This window comes from Barbus barbus (assembly GCF_936440315.1).
Source record: "Barbus barbus genome assembly, chromosome: 42".
Lineage (NCBI taxonomy): Eukaryota > Metazoa > Chordata > Actinopteri > Cypriniformes > Cyprinidae > Barbus > Barbus barbus.
Genome location: NC_136720.1, coordinates 19644546 through 19661932, shown reverse-complemented (window position 1 = coordinate 19661932; position 17387 = coordinate 19644546). Strand labels below are relative to the sequence as shown.

Here is a 17387-nt window from a genome sequence, read left to right as displayed (position 1 = left end):
AGGCCAACCTCTGCGCTCCACCTGCGGTTCGCTAACAGAGCAAGCTGTCGCTAACGCACACACGCACCTGCTATTGCTCTTCCACAGGTATAAAACCTGAGACACACACACCTGCTGCATCATCCTCGCTGCAGATGCAGCCACACGCTACCCAAGGGGGGAAATAAAGCAGAGAAAAAGAGTGGCTATTTTCAGCTACTGTATGTCCTTTTGTTGGCCCTTTGTGTCTACAAGTGTGTGTGCCGCACACCCTTTCTTATTTACACCTTTCCATCTGCGCAATCACACCTCCAAAGTGTGCACCCTGCTGAGTGATGGCAGAGCGATTGAAGGGAGAGAAGAAGAGAAATAGAGGTGGAGGTAGAGAAGGAGGGAGGGAGGCAGAAACGCCACTGTGAGTGGAGGAACGATCTGTCTGAAGACATTTATAACAGGCTTAATGAGACAACCTGTTTGTCAGACATGCAGAGATCCTCCAGTCAAGGGACCGTGATGCTTGTGCGGTGGTGTTAAACAAGCAGCTGTAGACTGAGATTTTTAGGAACAGGTTTTGCTGGAATACCTTGTACGGACCGCAGGATGGTGAAAAGACCAGAGGATGTGCTTGATTAATAGCCAGCTTCTGGAAACCCACTGAGGGCCCTGCGAACGCAGAGAGGGAGAGTCTGACTGCCAACATTTTTAGTGACTTTCAGGTTGCATCTGAGATCAAGGATTAATATGTATACATAGATTGTACTCAGAAAATAAGATGGCAGATCTGAGTCTGGCAATTTAGTGTGGAAGAGGGGTGTGATTTATCTCGAAAGACGCTCGGATGAGAGGTTAGCATAACGGATGCATAATTCCACTGGGGGCCGACGCACTGTAATCGCTCAGAGCAAATTTGTGGAAATTATCAATTACAGTCGGGTTTCACTTTGGGTATGTCATTTTTCTATAGTAGTGTGTCACAGTTAAATGGACAGCACATCCAAAAATGACAGTTGATCTAAACCATTGTTTTATTCGTAATTATTACTTTTATTAAATTAAATTGATCAAAAGTGACCGTAAACACTTTTGTTACAAAAGATCTCCATTTCAAATAAATGCCGTTGTTTTTATCTTTCTGTTCAAAGAATCTTGAAAAAATCCTTAAATATTAACTGTTTTAAACATTAATAAGAAATCATTCCTGAACAGCAAATCAGCACATTAGAATGATTTCTGAGGGATTGTGACACTGAAGACTAATAGATCATGAAAACTCAGCTTTGCCATCACAAGAATGAATTACATTTTAAAGTGCATTAAAATAGAAAACAGTTATGTTAAATTGTAATATTCCAAAATATATTTCACTGTATTTTCGATCAAATAAATGCAGCCTTGATGGGTATAAGAGACTTTTTTCAAAAACATTTTTAAAAATCTTACCGATCCTAAAGTTTTGAACATGAGTGCTTTTTGGTTACACTTTATTTTGATAGTCCACTTTAGACATTCTTCTAACTATAAGTAACTTTGTAACTACATGTCAACTAATTCTCATTAAGTTGTAACTACATATCTACTAACTCTCAGAGTTGTGGAATGGGGAAGTCATTATGGTTAGAGAGTCGGACTCGTAACCCAAAGGTTGTGAGATCGAGTCTCAGGTCCGGCAGGAATTGTAGGTGGGGGAGTGAATGTACAGCGCTCTCTTCCACCTTCAGTACCACGACTGAGATGCCCTTGAGCAAGGCACCGAAACCCCAACTGCTCCCCGGGTGCCGCAGCATAAATGGCTGCCCAATGCTCCGGGTGTATGTTCATTGTGTGTGTGTTCACTGCTGTGCACTTAGGATGGGTTAAATGCAGAGCACAAATTCCAAGTATGGGTAACGGCTTCAGACGGTTTAGGGTTAGTAGAACAAGTTGACATAGTCAGTATGTTGTATGTGGACCCATCAAAATGAAGTGTTAGAAGATATTAAGCAGACAGTCTACTAATACTTTAATGACTGCTAGTTGACATGTAGTAGCAAAGTTGCTTACTGTTAGTAGAATGTCTAAAGTAGACTATTCTGTTTAAATAGTTGCCCTTTAAATAGTTATGTTAGCTGGCATAGTGTTAAAACTGACCTTCATGTCCTTCCAAATCCAGCTTCATTTTTTGTGTGAGATATGTTGAGTGCCCAAAGTGATCTTGAGCTCCAAGAAAGCTGAATAAAGCTACTAGATATTAGCCCATGTGACAAATACTATATGCTAAATAAAAGTCTTTTGAAGCCATAAAATAGCTTTGTGTGAAGAAACGGTCTAAAATTTGTTCTCAGACCAGCTGTAGCTCTCAAACTCATTCATGCTTGTGTTCAGTTCAAATAAACTGCATCAGATGTGGCACATGTCTTGATTTGCCGACTGAATGAGATTTGAAAACTATATGTCCAGGGGCTTATATATACTTTATCAATAAATGTATAAACATACATACATATGGATATATGGGACATTGGGGAATGTTGTTAGCCAGATTCAAACTCGTCATCTGACTGAGCACCATGACTCAATGTATGACATGCAATCCCTAAACAGATTCAGCTTTCTGATGTCCGTCACATGTGAAGTCAGCTGTTATACTGACCCAATGTTTTGTGACTCGATGATTGACTGTGCGGAGCCCGACTTAACACCAAACTCATTAATCTACATCTGTTGTCATGGTTTGATATGAAAGAGAATATATTAACGGGCAACAAATCTTCTCTTCTGGCTGTGTCGTGCCCCCTGTTGGCCGGGAGCAGATGGTGTAGCGAAGGTTAGAGTTCTGGATGGGTTTCAGCGGCTCAGATTGCTTTTGGGATTAGAGTTTGGTTTAGGTTAGTACAGTTTGGTTTGGACATGCTGTGCGCAGGACCTCTGAGTGTCACCAAGGTTGTGCCAAGGAGCTGTTTTGTGTTTGACTGCCCCCTAGTGGACACACACACACACACTTAGACACAAAGAAGTGCTTCAAAACACACATTCCTGCAAATAGATGCAAACAAAGTGTAGTGTTTATCAAAGAAGTACGCTTCTCTGAGCATGAAACGCCACGGATCAAAGAAGATCTCAAACGCGCTTCACAGCGGAAGATCGCTGTTCTCACCTCGCTCTGTAAATCAACATGCTTAAGAAGCGAGTGGCTTTGATTCATAGTAATGACGTGTGAAACAGAATTATTTACTTAGAAATACAAACTACTTTTATCTAACGAGTGCGGTGCAAGGAATTCTGGGTAAATTTTCTGTTTTGCTTTTGCGTGTGTGTAACTGCTACGTAATCACATTTATTGGCGCTGAATGTGATTACAGGCTCAATGGGGAGGCTCATTGTCTGACTGTATTTAGCTCATCCAACCCGGTGCGGAGCCAGTATGATCTGTCAGGTGATAATCACACAAACACTTCAAGAAAAGCTCCATTTACACATTAACACACTGATAAACACAGCATGTGGTTTGTGTTGTAAATTAGGGAAAAAAGACAATTTTGTGGTGCCTTAATGGCCCTTTGTACCTGGTATCATTAAAATCCAGATGGAATTGCACCCAAGACTCATTATGATTGGATCATCACATTCAACGGTGGTCTCTGATTTGTTTTCTTCGGTCGTAAATTTTTCTGTCAAGCTTTTATCCATCAGTAACACTATATATTTTAATACAACATTGATATCACAAGAACTTCAGTAGCAAAAGCTCTTTTAGTCACAGTTACAGTTTATTTATTTATTTTTGGCAATGCTTTTCCGGTTTCTGAGTCAATCACATGACCCGGATTGTTTTAATCTATATAAAAATACATTAAATATGGTATTCGTGAATAAAAATTTTCTTCTGATGAGCATTTTTTTTTTATTAAAATTAATTTGGTTATTTTTAGGGGGTAGAAAAAAAGAAGAAAAAGTCTTAGAATGATTAAAAAGCCTCATTAAAATAATTCAGTTCTTGTAAAAAAACATCTTAATTAGTTTGACCATTTTCTTTCCCAAAAAACCCAATTATATTTAATTCATAATTCATAATATTTGTTAAAAAAAAAATTGACTTTGTAAAATACATTTAAAAACGTTTTGAAAATAATATGTATACTTACAGACACATTAGCTTTTACTAAACATATAAGTGTTCCAAAATCATATGAAACCATTCTGAAAAGTAGTTTTAAGCTAGATTTTCAACATTTTCCCTTTTATCTTCCATGGCCACTCACAATCATTGATCGGTCTGAAGTTGGAAAAGTGGCATCAATATTTCCACAAAAGGAAAGCATCCATCAATATTTTTAAAAATAAGTAAATGATGGCTCATCTTCAGCTTCAACTTTGTGTGTGTCTTTGTGATTTGGATGTGATAGTGTGATGGATCAGTGTGCGAATAAGGGATTGCGTGGTTGCCAGGGGTATGGCTCTTCTATCACCTCTCCTCACCCCTTCTCCAAAAAGAGATGGATGACATGGCCCGCAGCACCAATTTGGCGGATGACAAGTTCAAAAGCAGACGGATGAGTGAAGCAGCCCAGGTGGGCTATTTATAGCTTGCCCGCCTTTCATCCCTCTCCATCCTTGGCTCAGTTTTCCCGCTCATTTTTTATTCTGTGAATTATAGCGGCTCTACCGGAGACACTCTTTCAGAGGTAACAAGACTGGTTTATTCGTCACGGACTCCATACAGACTCAGGTGTGTGTGTGAAGACCTTATGATGAAAACCTGATCTGGTTTTTACAGTCCTTCTGCTTTCACAATGCACTCATAACGAACTTAACAGCCTCAGATAAATTCACTTCTAATATTTAGGCCTAGACATAATCTGCAAAATTTAAACCTAGTAAATGTGTTAAATGCAGCTGTGAATACCCGAATTTTATTGGTATGAAAGCAGAATTACATGAGCCAACAAATACTCTGTAGAAGTTCATAAATGGCAGGTTTTTCAGTGCTACTAAGATTTCTGTTTGCATATTCTTACCCAAATTGTGAGTTATATGGGTTTTGTGAGGTCTGACCCTCATAATTAAGGCTATAACCTTGCAAAATGAATTCAAAACATTAGATCTGAGGGGGAGAGTCTTATTTGAGTGCTTGTCTTTAAGTATGTACACAAGTATATATGCAGTTCAACAGGGTTTTCAAATATTTCAATGATAAATGTATAAATAAAAGTGTCATAAAATAAATGCAAACAATAGAAGTTGGAGGTAACAATGGCACAACGTAGCTTAGCAACTGTTATTTTGAATATCAGGAAGTTTTTTTGACAAAAGCAAGGAAAGTGCTGTTATTATCGCTTTATTACAGATTATCACAAACAGATCACAAGAAGTGTTTGATCTTTCAGTGCCATCAAGTTGGCATTGTGCGAGATGAATCTTAATGAATTGATGCTTAAAAAATATATAGAAATTTTTGAAAAAACTTTACAATTCATTGAAGGGGTCATCGGAAGTTGATATGATTCTTTAGGGTCTTAATGAAAAGTCTATAACATACTTTGGATAAAAATTTTCAATGGTAGTGTAAAAACACCTTCTTTACCCTGTCAAAATCAGCTCTTTTTTCATCAAGCTGTTTTTAGTCCATGTTGCTTTAAATGCTAGTGAGCTCTGCTGACTCCGCCCCTCTCTTCTGTGAAGTGACGAGCAGACCATAGATATGTGTAGATTCCCTATTCGACCGCTCCAGATACGTTGAGGCATCAGCCATCTGCCATTCACCATAATAATCAATGAATATTCAAAGATATACAAGCGTATAACTTGCTGTTGTAGACTAACACAGTCAATGTTCAAATGTTCAATGTTCACAGTCAAAGATTCGCAGACCGTTCCGAATGATGAATGACTTACGTATCGCGGCCCATAGAAAAAGTCGATAATGAGGCATCTAGGTATATACATATCTATGCAGCATACTAAACTGCAGCCGCGAAACTGGCATACTAGCACATTATTAGGAAAGGCGATTTGCAAAGATTCATAAAAACCCTTATACTCACTTCTTCTGTAGATAAAGCTGGATCATGAATAATTCGGGCGAACATAGATGCATTTATGTAGATCTCTGATCGGCGCATTCACTTCAAAGCGAAAGTGACGTTAATTCTACGTCATTCTGACAGGAACCTCAGAACAGCCTGATTTGAGAGAGGGAATTTTAAAATAGGGATTTAAAAAAAAAAACACTGGGTGACTTTTTTTCATTACAGGATGGATGTGTACACACACTTCCAACACACATTTATGTTCAAACAACTTGAAAAGTGAATTTTGCATCTGATGACCCCTTTAACAGTAGTCATGACAAAAGACAAACAATGAACAACTATTTTTACAACATTTAATTATAGTAATTGTTCATTGCAAATTTGTTAACTATATATTAAAATATAAAAAATTACTTTTGCCTCAATAAAATACTTATAAGCAGCTAATTGGCTGCTTATAAGTAATTAGTAAGGTAGTTGTTAAATTTAGGTGTTGGGATTAGGACTAGGAATGTAGAATATGGTATAGTAATGCAAAATATGTGCTTTAGAATTACTAATAAACAGCCAATATGTTAATAATATGCAAATAGTCAATAGAGAAAATTGGTCCCTATACTAAAGTGTTACCGAACATAAATATAAAATGTTTACAATCATCAGAATCACTGTATAATTCTCACATTCCTCATATCTGAAGATGAAATTAGTGTTTTATGCCATGTATGCCATAATGGTGTAAAATCCAATCAATGTGTCATGTTTCAATAAAATTCTGAATACCGAAATCTGCTAATAAAACTGAATCCTTTGTGCATCATTAGTATAAACACACACTCACACACTGACTATGGGAGCTCAGTGGAGACACTATTACTGGATTAGAGAGAAATATGGGATCTGCATCTGTCCTGCCCAAGGCCTGGTTGACTGATTGTCCTCTGCGCTCGGGTCTGTAGGTGGAATGAAGTGTCCAACTGGAGCTTGTCTATGAATATATATGTGCGTGTGTGTAAGTCTCTCGTTTGACAATTGTTTGTGTTTCCTTCCTCGTGCGAGTGTGTGTTTGTGTGCACGGCCTTTCCTCCAGGACTACAAAGACAATCAATGGAACTGAGTCAGATCTGTATTTATAAAAATGCAAGTTTATTCTGACAGACATTCAGTGTGTGGGTGTATAAATAACACGTCTGCTTCTACATGTTGTGCATAAGCATGGGTGAATTTACAAAACCTGTCAAGGACATGTCCGGGTCATGATAGGATGTTTTACAGTCAGATGGGATGAAAGCGTTCTTGCGTTGGCGGTTCTGATCTGCTATTCTAGTATGGATCTCCTCACAGGGACCCCCAGGCTTATCGGAGCCAAAGGCAATCTACTTTATCATCTATAGGATAAGAATCATCACTGAAAATGATGAGGTAAAAGAAAGGAAGTTATCCAGATACATTGCAGAATTTGAAGAGGAATATTTTTTTAAGAAAGAAAGAAGGGGCAGATGGGGCAGTCGTGGCAGTCAGGGAATGAAGACAGAATTTTATTTTGGGGGGGACCATCACTTTAATAGTCTTAAAAATTTACTTTCTTTTCTCTGTGCAATTTCTTCTGATTTTAGGGTGAAATAAGACCTAGACATTTTTGTGAAGCATGTGTGTCTGTTTATGTGCATATTTGTTTGTCAGCTGGACAGACAGTTACAGACGTGCTGTGGTGAGAAGGTCAGTTAGCACAGACTGAGGCAGAGAGCATCTTCTCTCACTGCTGGAACCAGTGTCAGACACACCTGAGCAGCGCTAAGCATTCCCTCAATGCTCCGTACACATTTTCCGAAACGTTATTGCAGCATTATGCCGCTTGACATCAGCGCCACACTGTGACCTCTGCTAGTGCCTCAATGATGTTATTCTCTATTCATGTTCTACCATCATACCTGCTTTCTTTCTCCCACACAGCGTTATTGCACATTGGCCTTTGCCATTTGATGAGGAGTTTTCCTTTGTGATAATGTCAGGGACAGCTCATTGATTTGACCTCGCTCGCTTGCCATATGCTCAAATAGCTTCCCTCGGAAATAGAGGAATGAAAGAATGAAGCCATTTCTCACATTCAGCCGCTCTCTACGTGCCTTTCTGTAGCTGCCCTGTTATGACAGTCTGAAGGTTAAATTATACAGGTATGTTATATGACTGATTATAGATAAAATCATACGTTCAGGAGGACGGCAGGTAGAAAGGTGGCTTCAGGGTCAAGTGTGTATGTGTGAATCATAAATGTTTTACAGAAGCGTAACTGTAGCGGTCATAGAACATTAATTATGGCATGAAGGTGGACATGTGTTAATGTACTCAACTGCTTATACGAGCACCTGCCGCTGGTACTTAGCAGAACTGTCGTCTCATCTTCATGTGTACTCTGGATTGCCCAAATCGTTTTCTCAGATCATTAGCGTTGGTGCTAGCGATGGCCTTATTAGTTTGTCCCGGCTATTTCTTTTGAACTTTGAGTCACAAAATGTGTTCTGATGCACTAATTTTGCTTACTTTACCTCCTGTTCATGCACGTTGCAGAAGTAGTGTGCATATTAGCAGTTATTAACCTACTGGTAGCTGTAAGCTGAAATCAAATTAGCCACAAATTTAAGCATTTGATTTTTTATTTCAACAACATTGGCAATTTGAATGGTCATTTGCATCCTGCCAAAATTTGTGAAGATTTTGTCTTTGAGTTTTAGCTCTGCCAGTGCAGATTCCATGTGGACCATCTGTTGCATATGCACAATATTGTAGTTGTACGGTGCGAATTGAAAATATACTGTTTTTTTTTTTCCCCTTTTCCTCAGCCTACTGCGAGAGGCAGGGGAGCTCCCACAATTCAGCCCGGTAGGTCATTAGCATCTACACATAATAGCAGCTATGTGATCATAATTATGCTGATTAGCACTTAGTCGCGACGCAAGTCCTATTGGACCAAAAGCAGAAAATAAATACGTAAACACATTAAAATCTCTTCAGGAAACAACAAAATCACATAAAACAAACATCCAGAGCTTCAGTTATGGCTGGAAATGGTGCAGTTATTATTTCCAGTGCTTAATACTGCTTTTTGTATTTTGCATAGAAAGGTAACTGAGAGTGGAAGCTGCCAATGTTCTATAATGATTGCCCAAAGGGGCCTGGCTACGCAAGCGCTGTTTTGTGCATCATTCCATTCCAAAATGTGTCAGCTCAATTTTTAACGCAATGCACTTGCACAGTGCTGCAAGATGCACTAAATCGTACTTAACATAAACTTAAGTGCTAACATCGGTTTTCTCTTTCAGAACAACTGGGTGTTTGAAGAAAATCTTCCCATATAGTTAAAGCTTGTTTAAACTTGTTTAATAGCCACTTAGTGACCGTTAGCATTCAAATTACCATCAGTTTTGTCTCTTAGGCCAAGTTTGTCATTGTGGATTGTCATGTGTCAAAACACATTTTTTAATGCAATATTAAGTGTGCATTGCTGCAACAGGCATTATAGCGAACTTAAGCGCAAATGCTATCCATTTTCTCTTTTACGTCAACTGTCACAGTGGAGCAAATATTTGAACTTGCCCTGCTGATTCGTTAAAGTTTGTTTAAACAATTTTTTAGCTATGTCGCAAAGGTTAGCATACTGTACATGTTACCATTAGTTTTGTCATCATGGTCAGCAGCTGTCAACAGTTTAAAGAAATTCTTGTCAAGCTAATTAAACTTGTGTTGTAGTTTAGGGTACGTTAGTGTAAACGCTACCCTTGCTTTCTCTTTCAGGTCAACTACTGTCATAGTGGAGCAACAGTTTGAAGAAAATCTTCTAGTGCTAGTTGTTTAAGTTGGTTTAAGTTTTTCTTGTAGCTAGCTAACGAGCATTAGTGTAAACAAACTTTACTCGTTATAGTCAACAGCTATCATACTAGAGCAACAGTTTACAGAAAATACTCTCAAGTTAATTATTTGAAGTTATTTCAAACGTTTTCTGTAGCTAGTTAGCTGAATAAGAGTAAAATAAAAAGTTTTGTTGCCACCATTAGCTAACACACAAGCGAAAGTTAAGTATGTTAAAGGGTTACTCCACTTCTAAATGGAAATTTTGTCATTAATCACTTACCCCCATGTCGTTCCAAACCCGTAAAAGCTTTGTTCGTCTTCGGAACACAATTGAAGAAATGTTGGATGAAAACCGGGAGGTTTGTGACTGTCCCATTGACTGCCAGGTAAATAACACTGTCGAGGCCCAGAAAAGAATGAAAGGCATCATCAGAATAGTCCATCTGCCATCAGTGGTTCAATCTGAATTTAATGAAGCGACGAGAACACTTTTTCTGCGCAAAGAAAACAAAACAACGATTTTATTCAACAATTTGTCTCCTCTGAGCCAGAGGAGACGTATTGAACCACGATGGCAGATGGATTATTCTGATGATGCCTTTCATTCTTTTCTGGGCCTCGACAGTGTTATTTACCTGGCAGTCAATGGGACAGTCACAAACCTCCCGGTTTTCATCCAAAATATCTTAAATTATATTCCAAACACGAACAAAGCTTTTACGGATTTGGAACGACATGGGGTAAGTGATTAATGACAACAATTTAATTTTGGGGTGGAGTATCCCTTTAACACTTGATATGCATCAACTTATTGAACGTGTTTGCACACTCACGTAAAGTTTAGTTATGTCCTAAAACTGATATGCAACTTGCAAGAGTGTTGTGCAGAGAAAATTTCGCTGTTGTTTAGCGTCTTATCATACATTAGCATCTCAACCTCTCTTCTCCTCTATCGATCATTTACTCTGAGCGAGTCGCAGTATAGGAATGAGATTGCTCTAATTAATTGGGTTATGAGTGTATCATGTTTGCCCATGATAGCTCATTTAGCCTCCTCTATTTCAATGTCAGCGCATCCCAACCTACCCGCGTTCCTCGTTTCCACTATCAGCGATGACCTCGCTCTGTTCCTCCTCCATATCTCATCGCATTTCACACGCTGTTCTCCGAGCCGTGACACAAACGGCATCACCAGTCACAGCACCCAGCTGTGTAAAATGGCCGTTCTGTCCATATAATGATCATTATGTGTGATTTTCTCTGGAAATCGAACACCTTGAGCTTCGCGCCCAGAGAGTATTTTTTTCTCGTACACAAAAGTGAGCTCAGAGCTTTATCTTTGATTGATCTGCTGTGAGTCAGTGGAGCAAGAGACCATTCTGTGGATTTATAAGAACAGATAAAAAACTCTTATCATCTCTTTTTCTCTCTCTCCTTCACATTTATCCCTCAATGCGAAATTGCGTTTGAATGCCAGGAGAACATCTTTCATTATCAGGTCAAGGACTTTGTACCTGCTTGTGCTAAGAGCTCGGGAAAAGAAAGCATTGGTTGATGCGATGAACTCTGTGTATCTGTCTCTGGCTCGAACTGGGGACATCTCTGATATGAGTCTGAATGAGTGTGTCTGTCCGCAAAATGTATGTGTGTTATAGAGACCGAGAGAGTGAAAAGAGGTAGGACAGTAAGATGGGATAAAACAGATTGTTAAGCATTCATGGGAGGGATGAGGAAAGCATAGACAGAATCATTGATGAGGGAGGAGGGGGTCTCGTGTGAAGCTTCCAACCGTCCCGGCATAAATTGTGCATGACAAACATAAACTGCTTGTTTTGCTTCCTTCACTTAGATTAGTTGCAGATCAGTGTTGGGACTTCATGAGAGGGACTAATGTGGAGGGAGCATGTTGGTCTAATGTGACCAATCACAATCGCATCTGTCCACCACAAATTTTCTAAGCGATCAGGCTTACGATTTTACCTGCTGGTCGTTAAAACTGCAACAACTAGGTGATAAGAGGAATCCTCTGTAGGTTATACTGTGCCATTTAACAACATTTAACTTTTGCAGACTTCTAAGGCCAGTTTGCAGTTAGTTTAGTCTAGATTAAGTGGGTGTTTGCACAAAACTGCTTTGAAATAAAAATCGAAAGCTTTTTATGTTTTGGCCATTCGTTTACACAACTGGCATTTTGGGGGTCCGAAAATGCAAACTTTTGAAAATGGGTTTCAAAGCGCACGTTTTTAAAAATGATATCGTCTCTATGTAAATTGTGCAAATTTATGAAAACGTGACGTCATGCACATGCGCATTATGTGTTCAGTCTATAAGATTGTATACAGTATGTGGCAAAGTAACAGTGTGGCAAAGTGGCATTGCCAACTACTGGTCTGGCATGCCTATATACAGCGTTTTCAGTCGTTTTTGCAGATCCATGTGAACAGGGACCGTTTTGACAACGTTGTTATCCATACTCAAAACTTTTCAAAAATGCAAGGAAAACTTTCCATTTTTAGTACAAATCATTGTTGTGTAGACGTACTCTAATTTAGCACTCTTGCAAATTATATTTGTATAATCTCAGTTTGCGAATACTTTGTGAATTATGATTGTAATTTTAGTGCTTTAAAAATAGTTACATACAGTTCAAACACTGCAGGACAATAAAACTTGGAGAGTGATTGCATTTCTGTCATGTGTGACTGTGAATAAGAGTTAGAGCCAAGGCAAGCTTAGTTAAATGGAACGCTCTCGTCATTAACGCAGTCTCTCAATATTCTAATGAGTGCCGCATTCGTTAGACTTGATAAGCATATTTCATCTCCAATCAGTCCAGAGCTTCATGAAGCAAGAGCTATTAAGTCAGTGAGCTCTGTGTCTTTTAATCTCACTGTCTCTTTCCATCCATCCACCCTTCTCCTCTCATTTCACATAACGCTAGAGCCGAAGAGCTGAGATATGGACTCATACAGAAAGTCTGGGGAAAAAAATTGAGTGCTTTACTGCATTCATTGTCATATGAGGAGTCTTTCTTTCATTCTCACTTTGGATTTCATCCACCCCCTGTAATCTGTAGGACTGTGTTTGGGTGTATATGCTTTTACATCTGTTTACTTTCAGACAGTGGGTGTCTTTTGATGACCCGTTTCCTTTGCTGGCTGATTGGATCGTAATTGCACTGTGGCCGCCAAGGTGCTCTCAAAGTTTCTTTCAGAAGCAGCGTGAGTGTGAGTTTAATTAGCTTTAGTTTGAGGAAAAACTGTCCTCAGAAATTTGTTCTGTCAGACAAAACCTTCCTTTGGGATCTTCCTCAAAAGTAAAAAATTATTTAAACAATGTCACATTCATAAGTGTCACATTCATTAGATATGTTGCAACTACGAGAGAAAAGTTTTCAATATGTAGTGAAAAGTAAAGTTGCAATTGTGAGAAATATTTCATAATAAATTGTAATTCTGAGAAAAAAAGTTGCATTTATGAGATATCTTAACTACAAGAAATAAAGTAATTTACAAAAAACTAAATTGTGAACTGAAGTCATATTGTGAGATATAAAGTTGCTATTATGAGAATATGGTGCATTTATGATACATTTATATAGATACATTTACAAGAAACAAAGTCACAACTGTGAAAGAAAGTTCATATTATGAGAATAACTGCATTTTACGAGAAAGTTGTAGTCACACGAAACTAAGTCACGATTGTGAGAGGAAAAGTCAATTATAAGAGATACAGGCAGTTGTGAAAATTGCGATTGGTAGTCGCAATTCAAAATAGATGCATTTACAAGAAAAAGTTGCATTTATGTGATAATTTTGCAATTACAAGAAATAGATGCATTTACGTGAAAAAGTCACAGTTGTAAAAGGCAGTCACAACTGTGAGAGATCGTTGCAATTCTAAGAAATTAAGTTGCATTTACAAGAAATAGTTGCATTGATGTGATAATTTTGCAATTACAAGAAATAGATGTACTTACAAAGTCACAGTTGTGTGAGATGTGAAAAGTTGTGAAAGTCGCAGCTGTTCCATTTACAGGAAATAGTTGCATTTATTTGAATTGAATTTTGCAGTTACAAGTCATTGATGCATTTATAAGAAACAAACTCTAAATTGTGAGATATGAAGTTACATTGTGAGAATTAAAGTCACAATTGTTTGAGAAAAATTGCAATTGTGTGAAATGTCGTCTCTAAAATCTCTAGATTAACTGCCTGAGTTGTTTCCCATCACTTTAAAAGTGATAGATACATCTGTGTGTTTGATATTGGGCTGCAGGGAAGTGCTTGTGGTGATCTAAATGACAATAATTTGCTCAGTTTTCTGTGAGTGTAAGAGTGGCCAGTGCAGGTCGGATGGGTTAATAGGGAGGCTGTCATACATAACAGTACTGGACATTGAGCAGCAGAGAAATGACAAACGCAGAGAGCAAATTAGAGTCGTTGCTGTCCCCTCTAGTTTGCTTCACACACACATATACACACACACCTGACACAGTGCAAGGTCAATGTCTTTTATTACGTTCAGGCTGGCCGTGGAGCATCTAAATGTGACGTTCCAGCAAGAGCACACACACTTTGCAAATAACAGCTTAGCGTGCGGATTTGGATTAGCAGCTAGTGGCCGACATATTCATCATGTACACAAATCTAATTATGAGGGTAATTGCCTACAAGGGACTTTATTGGTATCTTATAATGAGTCTATTGTCTGTTGGTGGAGGGGATCACAAAGCTCTCTATTGATCAGTCATGAATACCGCTATAGCTCATGCAACCATTAATATGGATATTATTCAGGACTCTGAATGACTGGGTCAGTGCTGTCGATAGTGTCGACCACGGTACAAAGCAGAAACGAGAGCCTCTTAACTCTTTGCATGTCTTGTCTTTCTCCCTTTCTCTCGCTGGCATATTTAATTACAGGCGTTTAATTGGAGAAGTCGACTCGGTGCCGTCCGTAATTTTGGCTCAGTATTTCGAGGCTTTGTCGCATTGGGCCCCTTGAGCTCATATTCTCATCGCCGTAATTCAATTAGATCCTTCACTTAGAGCACGGTAGCCTCTCAGCGCCGTCACGGCACACTATACGCAGATTTCAGAAATGCATAACTCTAATTTATTTTTTTATTTTAAATCATAGCATATGTCCATTGACAGGAAATGTGTGCAGGCAGAAATGAATGCACAGCTGTATTGTGCGTTTAAGACAGCACTGACCTTTGTAGCACATATACATATCCATGATGTCTCTTCAGTATATGCTTTTCCATCTTAAAGAATGTTTGTCAATGGGGTCCAAAACAACTCAGGTGGACCCCATTGACTTTCATTGTATAGACAAAATATATATAAATAATAATAATATCAGTTGCAGTTTGTCTCATCATTTGTTTTAAGAGACACCATAATTCCAATAATTGCGAGTTAATCTTCATCAGTGTAACCTCATATGTGACCCTGGAGCACAAAACCAGTCTTAAGTCGCTGGGGTATATTTATAGCAATAGCCAAAAATACATTGTATGGATCAAAATTATCGATTTTTCTTTTATGCCAAAAATCATTAGGATATTAAGTAAAGATCATGTTCCATGAAGATATTTTGTAAATTTCTTACCGTAAATATATAAAAACTTAATTTTTGATTAGTAATGTGCAATGCTAAGAACTTAATTTAGACAACACTAAAGGTGATTTTCTCAATATTTAGATTTTTTTGCACCCTCAGATTCCAGATTTTCAAATAGTTGTATCTCAAATATTGTCCCATCCTAACAAACCATACATCAATGGAAAATATTTATTCAACTTTCAGTGTCCATGGTCACTTTTTTTTTTTGGTGTTTGGCTTAGTGTTATGTTAGAATCATTATTATACTCATACCTTTTGTTCTTTAATATTTTGTTTTTAGCTTTATTTTTTGTTTTTCATTGAAATGTTACGTTTTGAAATTTTGCTGTATGCATTTGTCATTTTTATTTAATTTCTTTATTTTTAAAATGTGTTTAGGTAGTATTTATAACGTTTTAGCTTTTAGTTTTGGATCTGTTTTTAGTTGTTTTAATACTATGATTGCTTCTGTTGGATAAAAGCGTCTGCTAAATGACTAAATAATAATAATAATAATAATAATACATTACAATTTTAGTTTCTTGTCATTTTAGCTTTCTTGTAAATGTGACTTTCTTGTAATTGCAAATCTATATAGTATAAATACAACTGTTTTTGATAAATGCAATATTATTTCTGTCTATCACAATTTTGACTTTCACAGTTTTTCGTAATTGTGACATTCTCATAAGCATCACTGTCATAATAGCATTTTTTTTCTCATAATATGGCTACATAACTCACAACATTTTGTATTTGCGACTTTATTTATTCTAATTAAATGCAACCAACAGTCATACAGGTTTGAGCTTGAGTGAATAATGACTATTTTTGGGTGAACTGTGTGTCTTTAAGATATTTTCACTGTTGATTTTCAGTTGTTTGTATACAAATATAAAACTTCAGCTACTTAAAATGGAGCACAGTGAATTCCAGATGAGGATCTGAATATGTATGCGTGCTTGCTAGGTAATTCTGAACTGTTTTACATTCAGGTAAGGTGTAGCTAATGTAGTCACAATGCTTTTTGAGGGCAAATAGTCAGACCTGATTCTTCAACAAAGGAAAGATGGAGGTCTTGGCTCACGCTGATGCCCTGGAACATTTTATATCACTTCAGATGTTAAAATTCCCGTCATAGTAAAACCATTGTGATGAAAAATCTGTGGCGGTGCTTTGACATTTAGGCCTATCATGGCGTAATATTTGCGATATTTACATGCTACTTGCTTGCGATATTCCTTGTTTCTAAGTCACTTCAGATAAAAGCATGAGTACATGTAAATGTCCTTTAAAGAAAACAATGGTTTTGCCATGGTACATGTCCAAAATATCATAGTACAAGTGTAACTAGTAATTGACAGATTTTGGATTGATGAGATAAACCAGGATGGTGTTATCTCCATTCTGTTGGCTATTGACAGATCGTCTCCCGAATGCCAGTGACGGAGTTGGTTTGTCACTCGTTGACCTGCTTTAAAAAGATGAAGAGGAGGTGGTACAACAGAAGGGGAATGTGTGTTTGTTGGAACCAGAATGAAATCATGCCAGTACTGCATGTTCCCAAGACAGCATGTTCACATGAATGCCATTTTAGGATGACATTATGAGGAATATGAGCGCTTTGGATCATTGTAATGGTTATTTTTTTTATGTAATTTTGTATTGAGAGTTGGGAAAGTAGGTCAGAGAACTTGATCTGGTAGTATGAAACTCAGCCCACACATACATGCAGCTCTTCCCACCACATGCGAACAGTCATTTTTAACATTGAGTTAAAAGTTTGAGGATGTTAAGGCTTTATGAGAAAAAAAGCCTGGGGTCAAAGAAAAAAAAAAAAAAAAAAAGCTTTTCACTAAATTGGAGAATGAACGTTTGCCCCATGCTATATGATTCTCTAGTGCCCCCTAGTGATGTCATCTGTTTCTTTTCACC

The 17387-nt window shown here is 37.8% G+C and overlaps 1 protein-coding gene across 1 annotated transcript in view; it reads left to right on the top strand.

The window, feature by feature from the left end:
- LOC306861278 (A-type voltage-gated potassium channel KCND2-like) overlaps positions 1 to 17387 on the top strand; it is a gene marked incomplete at both ends in the record, with an annotated part of 118244 nt that overhangs the window by 89800 nt on the left and 11057 nt on the right. The window lies entirely within an intron of this gene.